General features: G+C 45.5%; 1 pseudogene; it reads left to right on the top strand.

Moving 5' to 3' along the window:
* Positions 1 to 13,933: 13,933 nt before the first annotated feature.
* On the top strand, positions 13,934 to 16,925 carry LOC144109862 (uncharacterized; annotated as a pseudogene).
* The last annotated feature ends 845 nt before the right edge of the window (positions 16,926 to 17,770 follow it).

Genomic DNA, 17,770 nt, shown 5'->3' with positions numbered 1-17,770 from the left:
ACTGAGGGCAGCGCAGAAATTGCTTTGGAAAGAAAAACGATAGGAGTAACGTTAAGAGACCGGAAGAGAGCAGAGCGGGTCAGGAATCGAACGTGAGTGGATGATATCAAACTTGAAACTAAGGAGGGAAAATGGGCATAGGCGTCGACATGTACTGCGAGAGGAAAATAGCCGATCGTTCCTTGGGGCAACGCTGTGGATTCTAAGGGAAGGGAAACGTAGCAGGGGGCGGCAGAATGTTAGGTGGCCGGATGAGATTAAGAAGTTTACGGGGATATGGTGGCCGCAGCTGGCACAGGTCAGAGTAAATTGGGCGGTTATGGGAGAGACCTTGGTCCTGGAGTGGATAATGAGGATTATGCGCAGGCTGATTTAGGATAATGAAGTGCGCAACATATTCTTGCGGTGAAGCATTTAACTAATTCATACCAGTTAATTCGTCTATCCGCTGCTCAGTGATCAGAATCTTGATAGCAACGGTCATTGGAGAACTCATCGCTAAAAGTGACATACGATTTAAGCCTTTAATGACGAACTCAACGAAAGAAGAACCAAAAGTCGTAATTGCTGCATTATGAGAGCATATGTATGTCTCCTGGCGAATATGCCACATCCTGTACAACTAGCACGCGTTTTTAAGACCGACTGCGAAGTACGTACTCTCGTTTAAAATCACACCATACACGTCTTTCTTCTTGAGAACAACGTAGAAATTTCACTTGTAGCAAAACAAACATGTCTGAACCTTGCAGTACAGCTGCTTAGACCCTGTTCCTCCATCAATGTGGCGATCTTCGAGCGGTCCGTTCTCAGCAAGGCGCGCTCGTATATACAGAGTCAAAGCTAGTTGGCTTTTCTCGCAATCCTTCCCGTCTTCATGGCTGCTGGAACTTCCAGTATTCAAGGATTGACCCCGCGGTAAAGCGCCCGTATGATCTGGATCGAAATCCGCGCGCAAACAGTATCTTTGACCTCAAACCCTACTACTGAAACGCAACTGCAAGAAAATGGTAACGCACACGTGTATATGCATTATCTCTAAGAAAGAGTAACATTTGTTTCAGCAACTTCAATCTCATTAAAATTGTGAATAGATTCTGCGTACATAGATCCCCATTGCTGCGAACATGCGACAGACAGGAAGTTGACGCAGCTCGCCAAAAACATGCGCTTGGGGGAACGCAGGCTGTTTTCCAGAACTCAGCGAGGGAAATCTATTTTATCCCACAAATCTTTCCATTAAACCCCGGCAAGAAGTTCAAAAATTGCGGAGGTCACTTAAGACTACTTACCGGCTTTGAATGCGAAAGCATTATTTTGTTCTTTCCTTTATTTATTTTTCGTTTTTCTTCCCGTCTAATCAAACACCTACTCATTAGGACAATTGTAGTAAGGCACGCATATATTCAGTTCACCTTTGTTCGCCAGGAAACAACTCGTTTTTGAGGCCTCGAATGTCGTAATCCTCAACCTGACTACGTATACTGCAAGACAAAGGCCTAGCCGTCAAATACCTGCCCAATTAACCCTGTGCTGTGCAAGCTGCGGCCACCTCATTCCCGCAAACCACTCTATGTCATCAGCTCACCTGACTTTCTCCTGCCGCCTTCTAAGCTTATGAAAAAAAAATGACAGCTCATGCTCTGCTACAGCAGGGTTTGAATGGTCTAGCAAGCAGTTGACCACACTAACGACTGCTAGGATATTTTAAAGCGAAAGCTTTACTCGCCTAGTGGCGCCGATTTCGCGGTGAGCTGCAGTTTGACCTTCATTTGACCGGAGCTGCGCCGCCGCCGGCTTGGCGCATGCGCTCTCCGCAGCCGGGTCGCCGCCTGACTACGTGACCTGCCGTGCGCCGCGCAGGCCTAGTAGATGCGAGCTTGTCCATGCTTGGCAGCGAAGCCGGGCCGACTTCACCGACCATCGGTCAGTCTTTGTAGCAATAAAGGAGCCAAAATAAGGGGATATTACAGCTCAACGACTCTGTCTAAATCTATGTCAACAATAGTCTTGAAACTGTGATTAACCAAGCTTAACCACTGCATAATTAAAGGTTTCGCTTGTATATCCAGGCTTAGCTACACTTAAGCCACAGCCATTTTTTCAAACCACTGCAAACACTGTTTGTTTGTTTGCTATTGCAAAACACCTTCTTATATTCACTCTAAACTTCTGCTGAACGCCTTCCAACAACGTCTGGTTCACACCGCGTCATTCTTCTTTTGTTCGCAACATTGGCGTGTTTAAGACACGCCAAGGCATTGCCTATCTTCCCTGGTCTATGTCAGGCGCGAGGCCGATGCCACTTGGCGGCACGCCAATGCTGTATAGGCGAACGCTCGGTCGTTTTTCATGACGTCAATGGAGGCGGAGCTTGTATAAGTCATTTTTCTTCTATTCACTCACGCCCCCTAGAATTACCTCATGGAAACTTCCGCTGCCACTGCTGCTGCCTTGGCGCGCAGTGCAGGCTCACGTCTATCCATCATCTAACACGGCACTCATTGTGGCTATGAGCGGTAAAAACCAATGCATACTTTAACGAATGTAAATTCGAGCAGTTCTGGCTTCCAGATGTACTTTGCCTATATGTATACACTGCGTTCGGCCTGCTCTTTTGGTTTTTCCTTGTTCTTCTGTATTGTTTGTCGTTTATGTGAAATACCGTGCTACGCCAAAACCCAGTAATAATGTGATTGCTGCCTACGAGAAATTACGGGGCTTGAATCCCACCCGTGGAACCGTTTTTCCCGTATTTTTTCCGTTCGCGTAATGCAGAAGCACGACACACACATCATTGAGATAGCTCACCACGGCCAGTAATGCTAGCGCATTGAAAGAGCTGTTCAATGTTCAGGACGAGCCACCTGAACGGATGAGAGTGTTATCTGGAAAACTTGAAACGGTTTTGAACCGCAGCGCAAACTGAACTGCGGTTTCCACTTTCAATATTATTCTATTATTATTATTTTGCTCCGCTACGGCTGTAAAATAGTTTTGACAGTGAAGAGGTAATAAAGAAAAATGATTTTGTTGTCTATGGGTAGCGTGCTCGCCTCGCAGTTTGAAAGTCCTGTGTTCAGTTCTCCGTGTATTCGAAACAAATTTAATTTGTGTTCGATACCACGATGACGTCATCTGGGAATTTTCGTGACCACTTTCGCGGCCAACGATGACGACGCCGGGTTTCGTTGCCGATGAGCCAGATAATGCTTTGGCATTGCGATACTGAGAAATTCGAGTCGCTCAACGTCCCCTGGCATTTGGATATGCATGCCACTTTCCAATCTTTGCAAATTATTTTTATCGCAAGGTAGCCACAGAACTAGCCTCAGTGAATGCGCTGTGGCCGTTCTCAGGCAAAAAGTGGAAACAGCTACAGTTCAGGGAGCTACTGGCTCACCGGTCAAGCCCGCGGTTCTACAATACGTCGAACATTTAGAATGCAGTTCTTCGACTGGCAGTACTCCCTGGCGGAGTCGATGATTTTATGCAATTAAATCGCTTTTTTTTTCCTGAATATTTATCACCCGCTCTCCAATGTTCTTAGTGGTAGCTCGAAGTAAAGATAATTTATTACGCCGCCCGTTTACCGCAGGCAGAGGTGGACTAAAGTGAAGACGGCAAACCCCTTTCCACATGCATGAATGAGAAAAGCGGCTATCTCCTGTCACCACATGTCGAGTGTGAGGCTATCTGCTCTGCGCTTCATCTACTCACACTATGAACCAACTTGCCCAAGAACGTGTTCTACCGAAATACTTTTCTTCTACAGAGGACCCTTTTCTATGTGTCACTTCAAGTCCACCACAACCTTCACTGGTGATCTGCCATATCGCCCTTACGACATGCCGCGCGAGGGTTTACGGGCACTGCATCAGGAAGGGACCTATTCCTCGTGAACTTGCCGCATTGTTTGGTTTCGCCAGACCCTCCATAGGTCATGTTAAAAGAATGTGCCGGATCTTACGATCCGAGCTATGGAGACAGGTTCGCCTGTTCTACGATTGGCTTCGTTTAATGTGCTTTTCCCTGGACCCTATGACCATCGCTGGCATGAAGCTACATTATCTGTGGAAACTAGCGGCCCAGACCACAGAATTCTTGTGCAAAAGACTCTGCTTTTGCTACCTAAAGGAAGCAAAGAAGTCCAAGACGGCGGCACGGCTCCTCAGATTCTGAGGGCAGCATACATTCCGGAAGACATCGTTGAAGTCCTCAAGAAAGTACCAAAGTATAACCTCGAGCCGAGGATCCCGGAACATGAGCTCCTTTCCCTGAATCGACAGATTTCCAACAAAGCCGATGTGGAGGACAAAGAAAGGTGCTTGCTCGACGGTGTTGACCGCCTCATCAGGACGGCACCTACTAGCGGACCTCTCCAACGATCTCCAATGAAACATGTCGCAGATTTTTTCAAGGGCAATCACCTGCGACTCATGCAGGCCTACAAAGAAGGAGGCTTCGTCGTCTTGCCGTCACCCATGTTCGGCGAAAAAGCAGTCCAGGCTGTCCACAAGAATTTCAAGACCACTGGAGAGAAACCTGGAAAGGTAAAAAGTCGGGCAATTTTCTTATGCGAATAACTTGGTTTGCAGAAGCCCGCAAAAGGTATTCAGGACAGCAAGCGCAATAGTTTGGATGTGTTCTTCACTGCGATGACACAGAAGGAAGGATTACCTTTCAGGTGCATAGTGAGCGAAAGAGGTGTCTAGCAAAATCAAGTTATCCGCTTCTTTCTAAAACAGCACAATAACCTGGTTTTGGAATATCCGTTTGGCGTCAGGAACAGTATTCCAGTCATTGAATTTCTGCGGGAGAACAACTCACTAGGTTGTATTTTTTCTGTAGATGTGGTTGATCTCTGTGGTTGATCTCTTTTACTCTATACCGCATGCAGAGTTGATGGCATCTGTCTTAGCCTGCATCGAAACGCATGTCCTGATTTCTTTCCAAAATACTGCCGGTATATCTGTAGATAGCTTCCTAGCACTCTTAGAGTTTTATTTGTCCTCGACAAGCGTTTCCTTTGAAAGTCAAATGTATGTGCAGAAACGAGGAATGTGTATTGGTTCAGTAAAGCAGCTGAATGGGCTAGTTGGTTTTGCATCTTGGTGAAAAAACAGCGCACAAGCAGACACAGACAGAAAGAAGGGGACAAGCGCTGAACTAGCAACTGAGGTTTTATTGAGAAGCATGGCGAAATATATACAGCACAGCATACAGCATTCAAAAAACATATAAACAGCACATAAAAGGCGGATAAGAAGCCAGCATCCAAAATCATCGCTTAACGTTGCATATCCAAGAATTCCATCTCTTTTGTTGAAAGAAGGATAGACGGGGTGCTGACACATGAGTCCTCCGCTTTTGCTATCGCCCTGGCCTCGATAATTTCCCTTGTTATTGTGCACTTGTTTCGTGCCAGGATTTTGCAGCCGTGAAGGTGGGGTATGCAGGCCGGTTTATGATTGCAACGGTGACAGTGCTTAGCCAGAAAACCTGATGAAGCAATGGATCTTACATTGTTGTTATGCTCCAGTAATCTTTCGTTAAGACACCGACCGGTCTGGCCGATGTATCTGCTTCCACACGGTAACTTAATTTCATAAACAACACCCTGATCACATGCAACAAAAGGATTCTGGTGGTTGATTTTGCATCCAGGACGAGGCTTTTTCATTGGATTTGTCGCTTTACACAGTTTTATTAGTTTTTCTGGGGCAGAAAACACAACCTTAACATCGGCCTTCTTGGCTATTTTCTTAAGGTTGTGCGAGATCTTATGCATATAAGGGATGACCACAACTTTTTGTTTATCATCTCTTTGTCCCCTTTGTTGATTGCATCCCGTCTGCCCTTCCGCTTTTTTCTCTTTTAGAACACCTTCCGCCACTGACACTAGCAATTCACTGGGGTAGCCAGCCGCACCTAGACGGGCAGTTTGTTTCAGTAGGCTTTCCTCAACTGTGTGAAAACACGACTTGTTTAATGCATTACGAAAGCAAAGCTTAGCTATACCCCTTTTCACCAATTTCGAGTGTGCCGAATCGTACGGAAGTATCGGCTTTTTTCCCCTAGGATCATAAATCCAACAGGCATGGTTGTTCGTAAACCGGAGGCTTAAGTCCAAGAAACGGATGCTTTCATCCAGAGGCAGTTCATTGGTCAAAGTTAGGGGGTTTAAACACTCCTCGAATATTCTTAGAATGCTCCCGAATATTTCGTCAAGAGGTCGGTCTGTCCTTTCTATTACAATCAGAAAGTCGTCAACATATCGTGCCACGTTTAAAACTTGACGGCTGCCAAGTTTTAAACGTGGCACGATATGTTGACGACTTTCTGATTGTAATAGAAAGGACAGACCGACCTCTTGACGAAACATTCGGGAGCATTCTAAGAATATTCGAGGAGTGTTTAAACCCCCTAACTTTGACCAATGAACTGCCTCTGGATGAAAGCATCCGTTTCTTGGACTTAAGCCTCCGGTTTACGAACAACCATGCCTGTTGGATTTATGATCCTAGGGGAAAAAAGCCGATACTTCCGTACGATTCGGCACACTCGAAATTGGTGAAAAGGGGTATAGCTAAGCTTTGCTTTCGTAATGCATTAAACAAGTCGTGTTTTCACACAGTTGAAGAAAGCCTACTGAAAGAAACGGCCCGTCTAGGTGCGGCTGGCTACCCCAGTGAATTGCTAGTGTCAGTGGCGGAAGGTGTTCTAAAAGAGAAAAAAGCGGAAGGGCAGACGGGATGCAATCAACAAAGGGGACAAAGAGATGATAAACAAAAAGTTGTGGTCATCCCTTATATGCATAAGATCTCGCACAACCTTAAGAAAATAGCCAAGAAGGCCGATGTTAAGGTTGTGTTTTCTGCCCCAGAAAAACTAATAAAACTGTGTATAGCGACAAATACAATGAAAAAGCCTCGTCCTGGATGCAAAATCAACCACCAGAATCCTTTTGTTGCATGTGATCAGGGTGTTGTTTATGAAATTAAGTTACCGTGTGGAAGCAGATACATCGGCCAGACCGGTCGGTGTATTAACGAAAGATTACTGGAGCATAACAACAATGTAAGATCCATTGCTTCATCAGGTTTTCTGGCTAAGCACTGTCACCGTTGCAATCATAAACCTGCCTGCATACCCGACCTTCACGGCTGCAAAATCCTGGCACGAAACAAGTGCACAATAACAAGGGAAATTATCGAGGCCAGGGCGATAGCAAAAGCGGAGGACTCATGTGTCAGCACCCCGTCTATCCTTCTTTCAACAAAAGAGATGGAATTCTTGGATATGCAACGTTAAGCGATGATTTTGGATGCTGGCTTCTTATCCGCCTTTTATGTGCTGTTTATATGTTTTTTGAATGCTGTATGCTGTGCTGTATATATTTCGCCATGCTTCTCAATAAAACCTCAGTTGCTAGTTCAGCGCTTGTCCCCTTCTTTCTGTCTGTGTCTGCTTGTGCGCTGTTTTTTCACCAAGATGTATTGGTTCGTGCGTCGCTCCCGTACAGTGCAACATCTTTCTTGCGGGCATTGACAGAACCTTATCGGGGGCATCTGACGCAGGCAAAGTTCTCAAGGCATTTAGGTACGTTGACAATTTTTATTTATATTGACTAAACAAACGCCCTTGACTTACTGGTAAACTGTGCAGGCTATTTTACCGGATTTTAAACAACACGCTAAGGGTTTGCATTTTACATATGAACTAGCGAAAGAAATCAAATTACAGTTTTTAGATATTGACATAGCCATTACTGACGAAGGTGTTTGCTGGATGTATCGCCCTCGTTCCCGCGAAGAATTGTTGCCGTACGATTCGACGCACTGGAAGGCTGTGAAACATGCCATTGACATCATTTGCCTTGATTCAGCTCTAAAGAAATCCTGCCGTCATAAAGTACAGGAAAGCTTTGACGCACAGATACAAAAGCTTAAACAGGCAGGCTTTCCTTCCCTTGTGATTCGTTCTGTGACATAAGCATTGCTGAAAAAGGTGAAGAAAGAGAAAAAAAGAGCGAAGATGGTGAAGTATCTGAAAAGAAAATCAAACCGGTGGTGATTCCATACTCCCGCAAAGTGGCTCATAATTTTAAGCATGTTTCCGTGAAATACAAAGTCCTGGTGGACTTTTCTGCACCCAGAAAAGTTGCATCGCTGTGTCGGAAGATTGGAAATGACAATGCCAAGTCAACGTAATGCGAAACTAAGCATGCAGACCCTTTTCTGAAATGTGCGGGGGGGGGGGGGGGTAGTTTATAGCTTCCCGCTGACTTGTGGAAAGGTGTACATTGGCCAGACAGGCCGACGTATAAACGAACGCCTAACGGAGCATAAACGCTCGCTAAGAACTGGTACCGGATCGCATTTGCCGCATCACTGCAAGGTCTGCGGCAAAGAAGAGGAAAAAATTTGTGAAGCAAAGCTCCAAGAATCTCAGATATTATGTAGAAGTAAAGATAAGACTGCCCGTGAACTGCTAGAAGCCCACCGTAATAAAAAAAGCAGGAGTTCTTGTGTCAGCACCCCATCGCTGGTCATTCATAAGAATGAAAGTACATTTTTAGATAAGTTTAGAAAGGTTTGAATCAATTTTGTTCCCTCCTGTGTAGAATCCTTCCCCTCGCACTAGTCATTTACCTGTTGTCTGTTATATTGTTTTTGTCTCCCTTTCCATCACGCCATCCTCTTGGCTATAAATAAGCCGTTCTTGAATTCAATAAATAGTTACAAGTTGCGCCTGTCTCGTGTATTTCTTTTCCTGTGTGCTGTGTTTTTGTGCGCTTGATCTATTCAAGCTATGAACCAACTTGCCCAAGAACGTGTTGCTCTGCGCTTCCGTATTATGTGTCACATTGCTCATGATTGTGCTACCGGGCCTGAATAAAACGCCAGCAGCGGAAAGATTCGCTTCGCGCATAGTCCGGGCCACCCAGCCAGCAAACACGGGCAAGGGGATTCCCCTCAAGCCGTGGTGGTGCTTGGCCGTTGCCCGGTCATTTAGCGCTGAGTTCAGCACATGCCTTGCTGTCGGTGACAAAAGCTACCAGCGAGGGCTCCAAAACGAGTTGCCACTGTTATTGAAACTAGGACAAGCTCGTCACCGTCAACGGCTTAGCGACGATGAGTGGCGATTGCGCGCATACTAAACTGTCAAATGACCTCCAATATTTGAGAATACCTCACCAGACAGCGGCCTACAAAATATCCACTGACCTGGACAAAACCTCAGCGCAATGAATCCTCCCCGTCTCTTTATACAACCGTTAACTGTTAAAGTAACTTTTTAAAACCTAACCCTATACCTTCCGCGACGTAGCCTGAACTTTAAACTAGCCTTATCCATTCATATGCAAGTCCTCTTGGCCACACGTTGGTTACCAGACTGAGGATTCTCTCTGACGCCCTTTGTTTCATTGGATTTGTGTTGTCAAGAATTCCATCTGCCTGTTTTCTCTCCGTTTTCTGGTACGCAAAAGTTTCATTGACTCACGCAGTTAATTACTAATTGAAAGCCACTAGTTCCTACGCCTCCATCTAAAAAATTACCTTAAGCTTAAAAAAATTCTAACCACACTTAGGGTGGCAAAATAAGAAAAGTTACACGCAGCTACACGTGTCTTTTCTTTTCTTTCTTGTTTGTTTGCCCTCTTCATATTCCTTGCTTCCTGCGAGTAAGCCTTAGTTTTGATTTAGCGCTGGTCCTGTTGTTTCCTTTCTTTGCTGTCCTCGTCTATTGCGCCACTTTCCCAGAATGAAAATGGTATTGTCCTGGTCAGGTAAATATTTGTAAGCTTTTTTCCAGGGCCCACTGAGCTCAGGTTGCGGCTCCGCGCCGGCACAGAGGGAAGGCCCAAATTAGCGGAGAGCAGGCCAAGTAGGGTTGAAATCCAGGCGTACCAAAAGCCAGGATTGCCATCATTCGCATTTAATTCCATCCCGAATGATTTGCCACGAATTGTTCGCACTCGCGGCTGAAGGACGCGCGTCAACAGCATGCTGCTTCCCATGCTTTATAAGTGTAGTGTAGACGTGGTTTCTTCAGGATGGGAGCCTTTTTCGATTCGCGAACGAAGCTCCTGATCACATAATTGCTGTCTCATGTCCAACAATGAGGCGGCGATAATTCGGCTAGGTCATAAAGTTTGCTACTTTGGTACAGTTTTCCGTATGGCATGGCATAGTTAAAAAGTTAAAAATGAGGGTAAAGTCGCACTCCCGTGCCCACCCTCTCCACATCCGTGCTAACTGCACCAGCAGCCATTTTGCAACGCCTCTTAGCAGCCAACGGTTAAAAAGATTGGTGGATCGGGCTAGTCCGTGCTCAAACATCATTTCGGGAGCGCACGTTCACTGCAGCCAGAGCCGCCAAGCTTCTCAGTATGATGGCGCGCATGCATCGCGTGCTTACTGGAGCCGTCTAGGGAAAATTAACCGTGTACTGAAATACAGTAAAGATGGGGAGGGTGCGTCAAAAGTTCCCAGGCGGCATGGTCTGCTTTTGAACCGTATATTCTGGTCTTGGAGCTACGTAACCACGACCTAGGAATTGAGAATAGTCTTTCTAATGCCACCTAACAAGGTTTTCAGGCTCAGAGACGTCGTAAACACCTAACTGTACGCCCCAAAAGCAGATCATGTGACCCGGGAACGCACCCCGTATCAAGGAGGACACACACGATCAGCCTTCCTAAGGCTGTACATTTGAAGCGAGGGGGGGAAAACTAGCGCAGCAGCTGCAGCAGGAGCAACGTACACGACTGCAGTACCGGGCTAACCTCAGAGAATTTACATAACACAGCTTAGAACAACGCAAGAAAACAACCTAGAATGGCCTAGGAAGAGAACAAGACTGAAACTGAGAGAAATGCCGAGCATATAAGGTCCCCGCTTAAATTTACCAGGCATGGTGGCGTTCACCACTGGTCCAAGATTCAAAGGAGACGCGAGTAAAGCCCGTTCCTCGATCCATTTGCAGGGCTGCCTGGCGTGGTAGGCAGGAAGGCCGAAGCCGTGAGCGGGTATCGAGCGCAGACCATGCCGCCCTTCGGCGGCGCCCAGAGGGGGACGTGTATCTTTTTGAAGAGTGCCGCTCCTCTTCACGGCCACAGCCGCACCCAGGCTGGTCCTTCTTCTCCGCGCGTATAATAAACCGGCTTCCTCTGTTTGCACCGGTCAATGTGTCCCGCAGCTGCAGCTTCCCTTTGGCACCGACCAGCGAGGAGGCCATGGGACTCAATGGGCGCACGCAGCCACCCACGTGGCCCCTCGCACCACCCGCGAGGCCAGCTGGCTGGGGCCAGTCAGTCAGTGGGGAGCGAAAACCTGCAGTGCTAGAAACGATTTTCGTCCATTCACATTTGTGTTGTGCAGCGGTATTCATTCACATTCTCTCATTCAGCTAGTGGAGCGCCTGTTACTCATTCACGATTGTATCCTTGCTACTGATCTTTATTTACTTTCCTATATTGCCATCTAGGCTGCACTTGTGTCGTGCCTGGTTATACTCTGTGTGTGTTGCAGGGACAATATTTTGCCGACAAATTTTGCCGCTGGCTGCCTTTTTTTGCCTGGCATTTTCATTTAACATTTCAGCGTTTATTCCTTTTGTTGTGATATGGTGCTTCCAAGTGTGTGAGCACGAGCATCATCAATTTCTTTAAAAAAATGATGGTATATGCTGTTAGTGTGGTAAGCATTCTTCTAGCTTGTCTCCGGCGAAAGAATATTTCTCTGTCGCGGCTGCAATCATGACAGCGCAAATACAAGTGAAACGCAGTCATACAGAAAAAAATGTGTTAAAAATAAAACTTTTTACGTTTCACTATGATCTTCTTTTGCACGAATGGAAAACATAACTGTTTCATATATTGACTTGAAAAGAATTCCCCTCTTTCTCTCAAATATGAAACACGCTCTTACTTTGAATTGTTTTATAATCTTCTTTGCTCTCATTGCATCCTCTTGAACTTTTTCTTGCAATTCGCTGATGGTAAGGAAACCGATGGAAAGGTTTCGAAGCGCAGCAAACGTAAACAACGACCGAAGAAAAGTAATGTAAACTTCCGAAAAATAGCTTCTTGCGCCATATTAAATCGTAAATTGCGTAGTGGGGTGCTCCAAGTTAAAATATTTGATGTAGCACATAGCTCAATGGCAGTTCAGTGCATTTTATTTCATGAGGTCTAATGGGAACACTTACTGCTTTAAGCGAGAAAATAATTTTCCACCTTGAGCACCCGCTACTCCAGCGATATTCCTCGCTTGCACTTTACAGCAGTGCTATCAACCGCCGCAGTTAGGGGGTCACGCTGAAGAAGAGCAGCACTGCCCGAACACAACTGTGCGGTGGTCTTGGACGACCTGCTCAGCGATGCCGTTGTGAACAACAAAAAATTACAGAGGGCACTTAATACTACGTACTTGCTCTAAAGGCGAAAGCATTAATTTTTAAATTTCGGTCTTTTTCTAACAAAAGGTAAAAAAAGCGCTAATTTAACACAAACCACACAGAAAGACGGACAGGACTGTGTGATTTGTGTTAAATTACCGCTGTGTTCTAAGTTCTCCATGCTGTTAGAAAAGGCTGTTATAAAATGCTCCAACAACTAGCCCAGCAAGATGTACTGTTAAATTTATATCTTTTTGCTTCCTTTCTAGCTGCATATACCCATTATTAGCACACAGTGTGGAGGGAACGCATGCACAAGGTTCACCTTTACTGGCCGTGAAACAACGCGGTTTTGTTGCCCGTGGGTTGCGTGCTCGCATTGCAATCTTAAGGTGCTTGGTTGAATTCCCCGCACCCTGGGAAGAAATTTCATTTTTCTTTGCTTTGGAGGGTTTTGGAACCGCTTTTTCTGCACACCCAACAGCGCCCTGTTCGGCTGCTAATGAGCCGTACTAGGCTTTCGCCCTAAAACGAAGCCACCACGTAGCAGTATGGCACCCCGCGTAGTAACGCTGCCGCCTCGTACCGGAAGAGCTGTCAGGGGCCACTTTCATTCCGAGCGCTACCAGCGCGGTTAGCGTTCCTGCACTTTACCAGCAGAGAGCTCGTAATATCCGAACCTGCCCTTCTGACGGGAAGCGCGCTTTGCGGTCACATAGCGTGAAATTAATATTATGATTTATTCCAAAAAATGAGCCGACGCTGAGGCAGCGATCGAATATCGAGCGTTAACACAACTGACATAGGTCGCCGGCTCGAATCCCTGCCGCGAGCTGTACTCAAACTTTACTACACTTGACGTTGCACGAAAAGCCAAATGTTATGCCACCACCCCGAACACGCTGCGACAAACGGTTCAGCCGTATAAAGGTTAGCGAAGAGGTGGAATTGGTCGCCGGTTCGAATCCCTGCCGCGAGCTAGGCCAACACCATCTAGGCCTCTCCACAATTTCTCCTCCAACGCGTGACGTCACCGCACTACGACGCGGGAGCAGCCACCGCCGACCGCTGCGGCAGCACCTCCTGGCGGCCGCTGCCGCCATTCTCCTCCCGCGTTTTTTCAAATTGTTGAAGTGCGGTGTACTCCGAGGCGTATTTGCGTATTGCAAATTGAAGATAATGAATTTCACCGTTTTAAAAGACATGAAAGATATCTGGTTCAATGTAGGAATCCTCGTTCGCATTTCTTAAAACTGTTCAATTTTTTAAAAGCTTACTTTGTGCAGTTGTTCTAGTAAATTGTTGAAAACAATCATTTGAAAGGAGACATCGCGATTGCTGTAAACATCACTACCGTCGTGTTTGAACATGTGCGGCACGTGTCGTGTGTTACATGGTGTTCCTCCGCCGTTCTTCCTGTGTCATTTGCTGAAGCTTCCTTGCGGGCTGTGAATACACGAAGTGTAATCCTGGGAAACGTCTGTGAAAGAGCTGTGCGCGTGTGACAGTTCCTGAGCCATTTGTTAAAATGCCAGGACACTGTTGTGTTCCCGGCTGCCGCGGGAATTACGATGGAGAAAAAACTGTGCGCGTCTTCACTTTCCCAGCTGATGCTGACAGAAGGAGGCAATGGTTGAGAGCCATTCCACAAGCTGATTTCGAACCCGGAAAGCGCTGAGTGGTAAGTCGAAAAAGCGTGATATTTATTCCGCGACGTAGCTGTGTGTACATAATGCGCTACAACATGGCCTAGTGAGCGAGCTGGAAATATTCTAAATTTGAAATATTTCACTGCGCTAATTGCTATTGCACCCATGGAATTAATCATCTTAAATATGCTAACCTTATCTGCGCTGGGCTTTGCAGGTCTGCGAGCGGCACTTTAAAGAATCAGACATTCGGACTTCTTCTAAGTATGTGGACTCAAAAACGGGCAAAGTCGTCGAGGCAAAATTGAAGATCGCTCGTCTCGGCTCCGACGCCATTCCCAGTGTATTCCCGAACTGTCCTGCGTACCTTTCTGCGCCCGCCACTATGTCCCGAGAAGCACCGACTGAAAAGAGAATGCGTCTTGAAGCAGCTTCTTTACGAGATGCCATCGCCATGTCACTCCAGGCACACAAGGAGGAAGAAGCAAAGAACAAGATTGACACTTTCCAAGTTCTATTGGAGTGCCTTCCTCAAATCAAGCTTTCTGATTTTTGGAATGTTATTTCTCGACCTGCCTGCGTCCTTTATCTCAATCTTGCTGTTGATGACGTTCCTCGTGTTTTGTCGTCAGTCATGGTCTTAGAGAACCTCACGGTGAAAGTTCATTACCGAAATGTGCAGCTGACTACAACTGATGGCATAGATACCATCCCTCACACAGTACATGATATCCGTTGCGTGATAGGTCTGCTGGATGCTGTAGAGTCGTTTCACGGAAAATTGTTGTCTAAGCATGAAGAAAAAGTTGATGGTTTGCTTAAGTTGGCACTTTCCCTGCTTGAAGATGCCTTAAATTGTGAACTGGCAGATGTTGAACAACCCAATGCAGTTAGTTTTTTGAAAGAGCAAGTTTCTCTTCTTGTTGTCAAGCATAGCAGGTCATCCCGGTATTCTGCAGAGTTGCTGGTATTCTCAAGCATTTTATTTACAGTTTCTCCGCATGCTTATAGGTTACTTCACAGTTCCGGAAACCTTAGATTACCCCATCAATCTACAATACGTCGTATATGTAACTCCTACAGCGTAAGCCCGGCAGCTGAACAGCAAGGCACTTCTTTCCTATCGTATGCAAAGAAGCTTGTCGCAGCAATGACGGAGCATGAAAAAATTGTTGTACTCATGATGGACGAAATTCACCTGCAGCCGTATTTTGATTATAAGGGAGGAGCAATTGTTGTTGCGGCTACAAATAGCCCTAATGCAGCAAAAACAGCCCATGTTTTTATGATGCAAAGCTTGCTTTCACGTCAGAAGAATGTTGTGCACATACTGCCACTAGAGCGCATCAACACACAGCAGCTTCACACTATTCTGCATAGCATCATTACTCAGCTAGAGCATGTTGGGTTGCGTATAATCGCAGTCATAGCTGACAATAACTCAATCAACCGGAAAACAATGTCACTTTTTGTGGCCCCCTGCAAACTTCAGAGTGTGTATCCACACCCTGCAGACTCTAAACGTCCTCTCTTTCTTCTGATTGATCCTGTGCACTTAATAAAATGCGTCAGGAATAACTGGATCAATCAGCGAAATGCTGGAACATGCATGTTCTTTCCTAGCCCCACAGGACCTAATATAAAACCACCTATACTTACATCTTCATTTAAAACACTTCGAGAACTTCACTCGAAAGAACAGGGTCAGCTGATTAAATCAGCACCAACACTTTCATCTAAATCTCTGAACCCATCGAATATTGAGTGACAGAATGTCAAGCTTGCGCTAAGGATTTTCAGCCCGTCTACGGCAGCAGCTCTGCGAGCATGTGGGCCCAGACTTGAGCTAGATCATGTGTCTGGTACTGCACAGTTCCTTGAAACAATAACAAAGTGGTGGAACATTGCAAGTGTAAAGACATGCAACAAGGGTACTCGACTTCGTGATGAGCTGCAGTCACCGATTACATCAGCGTCAAGTCCACAGATCCAGTTTCTGTTAAGTATAGTGGAGTGGCTAGATCTGTGGCATTCTCTCAAATTTGACACAGGCATACTTACAAGAGAGACTTACAGTGCGCTCCGACTCACGACAGACACCTTGATAAAGGTGACTAGGTATTGCCTAGATGAAATGAACTTCGAGTATGTACTTTTAGGAAAGTTTCAGACTGATTGCTTGGAAGAGAGATTAGGCAAATACCGCCAACTCTCCGGTGCGCAATACCACATTTCCATAAGACAGATCTATGAGTCGGAGCGAAAGCTTCGTCTGCAGAACATTCTGGAGCTCCCAGAGTTTGAGGCTGCAACAGATGCGGTGGCAGTAAACGATGCAGTACTTGAAGTGTTTGGCATTGAGGTAACGGACGACGATTATGCGAAGGCGCCAAATCTCCCAGCAACCGCTTACGTTGCTGGCTATTGTGCTTACGCTGCGTTCAAAAAGCTGTCATGCATGACTTGCAAAGAAAATTTAATGCTAGAAGATGAAATTGAAGTAGAAGGTGGGGAATTAGTCAAGGCCAAGACTCGTGGTAGTCTCAAGTTTCCACAGCCTGCCATAGTAAATGCTGTTCTTACTGCTGAGATAGTTCTTGACAAACTGAGAAGCGAACAGCATGCGACAAAATTTCATGCACCACCAAATCAAAAGGAGGTTCTCTTGGCACTCACACATGATGTGTTAAACGACGGCATTGACTTTGATGTGTGTGAGAATGGGCACACTCCACAGTTGGTAATGCACTATGTCCTAAGTGCAGCAGCAAACACGCTTCAAATAACCTTTGTAAAAGAAAAAATGATCAACTTATAGTTGAAAAGGCTGCAAAAGAAAAAGAGACAAAATTGAAGACATTGAAGAATTGACTACTCTGTGTGCTTGTGACTGTTTTTTTTAGTTTCGAAACCAGTTTTTGCGTTGTATTATTATATATTCTGCATATTTTCTTTTGTTTGCTTTCTGTTTACAGCTTTTCTGTTGTTGGCTTTACTTACTGCATTTTATGATTCAGTCAGTGCTGTAACAGTTTCCTTACCTCCTACTCCTACTGATCGTGTTTCTCATCTGAAAATAAAATACGACATGTGAAAGTCCTCTGCGTTGTTCATTTTCAATAAAAATATATTACGAACGTATCTTCACACATGCTCGCTTTGATATAAAGTCAGTAAAAGTCTGCTCAAATGTAACTGGTTATACTTTCAAAGAAACAAGAACAAAAAAAAACATTCGGTTAGGGTGTGGGCAAGCAAAACACGATTTAAAAAAAAGTAATTTTCTTTTCGAGAGATATAATCAGCACTTTGAAATGCGCGAAATGCGTGCGAGCGCGGAAGCCGAACCTACTGGGCCGTCGCAGTGTGGTGACGTCACGCAAACGTGGAGAGGCCTTAAAAAGTCTAGGTGGAGCTGGCTAGGCTCTCACTTAACAAGTACGTTTATGCTGAAAAAACGCTCAATCGCATGACACCATTGGGGACATTATGCGGCAAATGCGGTTACTTCACAGATTTTACACGAATGTCGGGACTAAGTGGAGCGAGTCTGACGCCTTGCAGAAAGGGACACACACACACACACACACACACACACACACACACACACACACACACACACACACACACACACACACACACACACATATATATATATATATATATATATATATATATATATATATATATATATATATATATATATATATATATAT

Source organism: Amblyomma americanum, chromosome 11, assembly GCF_052857255.1.
Source record: "Amblyomma americanum isolate KBUSLIRL-KWMA chromosome 11, ASM5285725v1, whole genome shotgun sequence".
NCBI classification, from domain to species: Eukaryota; Metazoa; Arthropoda; class Arachnida; order Ixodida; family Ixodidae; genus Amblyomma; species Amblyomma americanum.
This window is presented reverse-complemented; position numbering and strand designations above follow the sequence as displayed.